This window comes from Phymastichus coffea, unplaced genomic scaffold (genome assembly GCF_024137745.1).
Source record: "Phymastichus coffea isolate CEN01 unplaced genomic scaffold, Cenicafe_Pcof_1.1 PCOF00147, whole genome shotgun sequence".
NCBI lineage: Eukaryota > Metazoa > Arthropoda > Insecta > Hymenoptera > Eulophidae > Phymastichus > Phymastichus coffea.
In genome coordinates, this window is record NW_026706958.1 from 368,219 (window position 1) to 374,753 (window position 6,535).

The following is a 6,535-nucleotide window of genomic DNA, read 5'->3' on the forward strand; positions in this document are numbered from 1 at the left end:
TGTGTGACGGCTAGCCATAACTTAGTTTTTTTTATATTTAATTATTAAATATGACGAACGGAGTGGGAACCTTCCTGATTTCCCACGATGAAAACGCATTCGAAATATAAACTTTGATAGTGGCCCGAGCCTGCGTACTCAAGCTTACAATCAACGCTCTATCCTGCTTTGTCCCACACGTATGTGTTGACAGGGGCCTACGATCATCGCGTATACATCGTGAAGTGTTATCACGCCGATAATGGAAGGGGACCATAAAAATGCAATCTATCTTTTTTTTTCCCACCGATTTTTAAGAAAATATCCGTAATATTAAATAGATTTTCATCAATTTTGTAAGCCATTATAATGCGCACCTTTTTGTCACCGAATAACCAATAAATAGAACAATAATGTATTTTATAATAAATCGTAAAAGGTTTGAATTTTTCTGAATGTTCATAATAGTCACTATGTATCGTCATAATTAATTAAGTTTAGTACAATTATGTATAAGTAATTATAAGCTATAGCGTTACTCTTGCTCTTAAAAGTGGCACTCCGAGAGCCATCTCTGGAGAAAAGGGCCCAAGTTAAAAAGGGACCGCCCTTTCTCTCTCTGAAAATTCACGCCCACAGACCAATAAAGAAATTCTGGATATGATTAGAAAATTTCCGACCAATACAAAATTTAGCCGTTATCGCTTCATGGGCCTGAGGAAAGGGATTTCCACCCAACCACCCACGGCTTATAAAAAGCTCTGTACAAGGCTGGAGAGGAAGTTAAGTGAAGTTAAGCTCAGTTCAGTCAGTTAAGTTAGAGGAAGTCAAGTTCAGATAGAGTAAGTGCGGAGTGAGCACCAGGAAGTCCGTAATAAGAAGTTTTTACTAGTGAGCGAGTCCCGGAGCAAGCATCAAATCACCCAACTATATTCAGAACATATAGAGAGAGAAAGAGGCCAAAGAGCAGAGAGAGAACGCAACATTAATAATAACTAAATTGATAAAATAAAAGTAAGTAAAATCTTAAACCTGGCTATCCTTTTCTTTCTTTAAGTAATCCGCCTTTCTTTTGGAAATTCATTAAGCGTGAGTCTGGTGAATTTCCATTAAAGTCCCTTAAGAACACATTAAGCGTGAGTCTGGTGTGTTCGTAATAACATTTGGTTATTACATTCCCCGTTAGCATACAGTTTTCTCAACGCAACAATATTGCTCGTCCCGGCTTGTGTGTTACACGATAGCCAAATCAGAGCAACCCTGAGTTTACGCTTGCTCCAAGCGTACCTGAGAGTGACCCCGACGTCACACTTGCTATGATATATCGTTTATTTTTACTGAATGCAAAAAAGATATTCAGTAGCAATATCAGATCCAAGAATTTTTATCGGCATGACAAAAAAATGTGCTAGCACTGTTTTCTTTTTTTCAAAAATCTTTTTTAAAACTCATTTTTTAAAAGTATCAAATGGATATATTGCCTATATGAAATATGCTGATTCAGGATTCCTTGCGTATACGCGCGTCTCGTTTAATCGCCAAAGCCGATATATTGCCAGAGAACTCGGTGAATTATGCTAGCAAGCTTTTGCCCTTTGATCGCTCAGTAAGCAACTTATCGCCGATGCACAAGAGGACCCCATCGGACGATAGACTAAACTCGAGTTTCAAGTTATACGACAGGATTGCTTCCTCCCTGTCAAGGGGAAGCGGCTTGTGGTTTCGTATTTTTGTCAATTTATGCTAAAGCTTGTGCGCAGCTACACTTGCATTGGTTTATGAGCAACGATCTTTCGGGAATTGAACTTTCCCTATTTACGCATAAGGGATTGAAGATGAATTTGCTGTGAAAAAGAAACGTTCTTAATTTTTTTATATATGAATCCACTATTTTTTCTTTAATTACGAAAACTGCTATGAAGCGAAAACAATATTTTTCAATAATGCAAATCCATATAGATTGACAAATCAAAGTTATTTCGATTAAAGAAAACTTCGCTTTGGTTGAAAGGATAAAATGCTTTCTTTGTAGGACAGGCACCTCTCATTTTTTTTATATCCACTCGACTTATTTAGGAAAATGAGAAAAATAATTTATTGAAGGTGCGTATTCGTAGAATCAGACGTTCTTATTTGCTAGAAACGCAGCTCAAATAATTTTCAATTCTAAACGCTTTTTCTCCTACCGCCCTCGATATTTCATGCGCATTCATCTACACGCTGATTCCATGTGCAGCTCTTTCAGTTGAACGCTCGCCTTTTTTTTGTCGACTTGTTGGTGCTACACAGACGCGCGACGCTAAAAGGGAGGCTTAACCGATCGACAATCTCTTTCAGTGCAGTGTGCTACGTTTTTCTCTATGGATCTAGAAATCATTCAACCTGCTTTTTTTCCTCTCTCAATGGAAAATGAAATGCGCTTCACACTTTGATGTCAATATTGTAGAGTGCAATACGTTGACAATTAAAATTAATTAGATTAATTAATTAGATTGCCTAGGTTCGGTTCAATGGGATTTTCAATTTATTCATCATGTAAAGTAACCCTAAAAAGTAAAAAAGACACGCTCAAACATTCAGTCATAGGATTTATTTTTGACAACGTTAATTTCTTTCAATAGTAATATTTTACGTTAGTTTCTAATTTAAATAGACTAAGTAATTTCAATTCATCGGTTTTGACTTGCAAAAACTTGAAACTCAATGTACTGTTAAAAGATCTATTTGCGAATACAAACATGACTAGGTAATGAATCAGTAGTTGTAGTTGGAAATTTATTCTGCCCATACATCTTGCAAAACAAGGACGATACAAATGCACGTTCGATATTTAAATTCCACGTTACTGAAAATTCGAAATCGCTAGAAAAAATTGATTGAAAAATAAAAGTTAACACATATCGAACAGATGGCAATAATTCATGTCGCATTATATTTCAAAATAACGCCTATTGCTATTCAATTAATCGTAGGCTCCAATAAAAGTTCCAACTTAACAATCAAACTTCAATCATCAATAGCCAGAAAAGGTAATTTTAAAATCGACTAAATCTACCAAACCGTGGATTTTCAGAGCCGGTCGCTTCAAAGCGTGTTTTTCTGTACTGTATATAGGTATATGAGCAAACCCATCGGATATACACAAAATGAACAACCGCGCGAGTGGAATACATACGAGCAATAGGCGCGAAAAGCATATTTCATTTGGCGCCGATTAAAAACAAAAAAAAAAGTCTCGCTGTACTTTGTCTTTGTGAGCGTTGACGCGACTGTTGTACGCTACAGAGCTACAGAGGTGGGAGAAAGAGAAAAGGTAGCGCAGCTGTATACTGCGTATCGGGTTGCATTGTACGTGTGGTTCGCATTATTATTCGCGGGGCCTGTATTTTTTAACGCTATCGCGTGTGCCTGCGCTCACCCATTTGAATTTTAAATGCGCTATCCCTCGCCGGTTGCCTTCTTCCAAACGCTGTCAATGACTCTGCGTCCGTTGGGTACACGAGCTTCAAATAAATGTCATCGTGTAGCTTTATTTGACTATTGTTCAAGTCTTTTATTTCGTGCTGTGTTGAGCTGCGGTACATTCAACGAGCTTGGAAAAAAACGACTAGTTAATCTTGCCGTACAGTTGGAAAATTTGCCTGAGTACAAAAATAAGCACGTAAAACACGCATCTGTTTCAATTCCGTAATGAGTTACATAGACAAGACGAGAACACTACAGTGACATAATTACTGCGACGAGAAAATTAATGTAACGTTCATCTTGGTGGAGCGAAATGGTACATGTCTATATCTCAATGGGATCAATATCGCCTTCATCAAGCATGATAATTGATGTGGACTGTGTGTGGGCATCAATAACTCGGTCGCTGCCTAATATTATTGGTTGAGCGAAATCTCATCAGCGGCATTTCTATAAACGCTGCGAATCAAAGGATGTTCCAACTGATATGATGAGTTAATGTTGTTTTCGATCGTCAATCACGCGAGCTTCATTCGCAAATGTGTATTATATTCAGGAGGCTTTTTTTCGCCTCCCTCGTAGTTTACCGAATAGCAATTTTCGTCGTGCGGATGCGGGTGGAGTGACGAATAAAATGCGTGCTCGTTGCTGGAGCGAAAAGCGCGCGAGTGAAAATTCGGCGATAAAGACAGGATGGTTGAGGAAATTGATTCAACCCGTTCAAGCGCGCACGGGCGCGCGATTCGGTTGACAAAGTGAAGTGCTGCGGGGAGGAGACTGTGTGACGATAACGGTGGAAGAAAGGGGAATGGGATAAGAGCTTATCCCTCGAAAAAATACTTACGGATATTATGATGCAGGAGACGGTTATCACGAGGGGCGATTAGGCGCCCGTGCCAAGCCGGTCATCTCCCCTCCTTCTTTCCCGCTGTCTCTGTCTCTCTTGTGTGTCTTCTCCCTATCTCGTCTTTTTTTTCCTCTTCCGTCGACGCTTTGCCCCACTTCATCCGGCACGAGATGGCCACTTGAGCAAAATATAAAAAAAAACCTTTCTAATCTTTGGCCTCCTCACACATATATATCTTTTTTGTTCAAGGGTCAAACGTTATTTCATTCGGAAATATGTTTTGCTCTCAAAATATTCAATTCACATTTTAGAAGAATACGTATTTCTTTTAACCCGGAATTGCACGTGTTCCTTTGTCAGCGTCGCTTGGATCGAATGTTAATACCTGAGTGGAGGGATAAAGTATTGCCAAAAAGGAAGAAAGGCATTAAAAGAGATTTTTCTTATAATGCCCTGATATTTTTATCTTTTATGAAGTTCGCGTCACGTGCTGTCCGAGCAGAAAATTACAAGAAAGCCGTTTTTACGTCCGCAACCCACGTAACGCGTAAAGGATATGAGGCTACCAAAACCAAGGATGTATCTCTTCTCCTATGCTCGCACCACCCCTTGGAACAGTTGTACGCGTACTGAATATAGACCTTTTCATATCGAAGCCTTGGAAAGAGAAGCTCTTTTTTTCTTATCGTTGCTCGACCTTTGTGAATAGGGTTAGACGTGTGAAATAAATGCAATTACAATTACAATCGTGTACGAGAGATCGTCCGTGCGGGCGTGTATGTGTGTCTGTGTGCGCGTGTTACTGTCCAAGCTCTAATGCCTCCCGGCCCTGCTGAGTATATCTCGGTGCGCATTTCGCCTAATCGTCTTCACTTAATTGTTCTCGTGGATGTACAGATGCACTTGCATACATAGTCCGAAAAAGCTGACGAATGTCCTCCAATCCGTGAGAACTTGGCGAGCGGAGTAAAAACGAACCACAGAGTCGAGTGACTGAAATTGTGCTTAAATAAATCCTGAGCTTGGTTTTCGAAAATCTGAATATTACAACTATATCACAAAATTTATGTTTCTCGCTGGGTAATACATTATGTAGACTAACACTTGTTGATTTTTGAATGATTTAAATGAACATTCTAAATGGATATTGTTAATGTATACATAAACCATATGAATATTCAAATGGAAGATTTTGTATAAGTAAATATCAATGAAAATTACTTTTTATTTTACGTTCTCTGAATCTAAAAAAGATAAGTTAGCAGTTCTAGTTTATTCGAGTGAAATAGCCACTCGACACGCTGAAAATTATCTGCAAACGTGCTCGCAAGTGTACGTTATCTGTGTAATATCTCATAAAAGTAATAGCCATAACGACACTCGGTGCTCTTGCTCGAGCCTCACCGGAAAAGGAAGAAATCCCGGGCCAAAGCGTAAGAGCGAGCTTGGTGTGGTTGGCTGAAAATCGGAGAGACTCAGCCGTGGAAAAATACCTCGGCGATTTCTTGAGTGCATCATTCCATTCGTGCCCAAAACTTTGGCTCGCCACGTGTCATCGGTCTTTTCCCTCCGATACCCTACCTTCTCCTCCTGAGAGCAGCTCAACTTTGCTGGCTGAATTCCAAAACAGAAAGAAGTGGCGCGCACAAATAAGCTACCTCTCCCCCTTCACGAAAAATCGCGAGCTTTATTACATGCTTCTCTCTTCTCTACCTTGGCGCTCAACAACAAGCCAGTAGTTGTGATTTGTATTTAGACTATACTGTTTTCCTTCCGTGCACACTTTTCCAATGAGTTGGTTATTTTGAAAAAGAGAAAAAAAGGGGGGGGGGGAGACAGAGAAAATAATATCGATAAGAGAATGATTTGCTTGAGTATCGAATTAATAGCCTGTTTACGTGGGCGAATTTTTCAAAACAAAGCTGTGAATCTGCTGAACTTGCAAGCTTCCATTATTGCCTTGACGAGCTTCGCAGCTGATAAAAGTTTTTAAGTGCTTTATCGTTATTGTGGCAGGCGCTTCCCTTGGGTACCAAGCTTTTTCTTCTTCTTCTTTTTTACCTTACTTTTCACTAAAGAAGATCGATGCCTTCTGAGATTTCATTTTAGGATTTTTTGTTCTCTCAGCCTTATTAATACCTTTTTGCTGTTGATATGATTGATCATAATTTGTAGGGTTAAAATGCATTAGAGTTCTATTTAAAATATACTACAGTTCTATTTAGAGAATCGTTGTTTTAATAA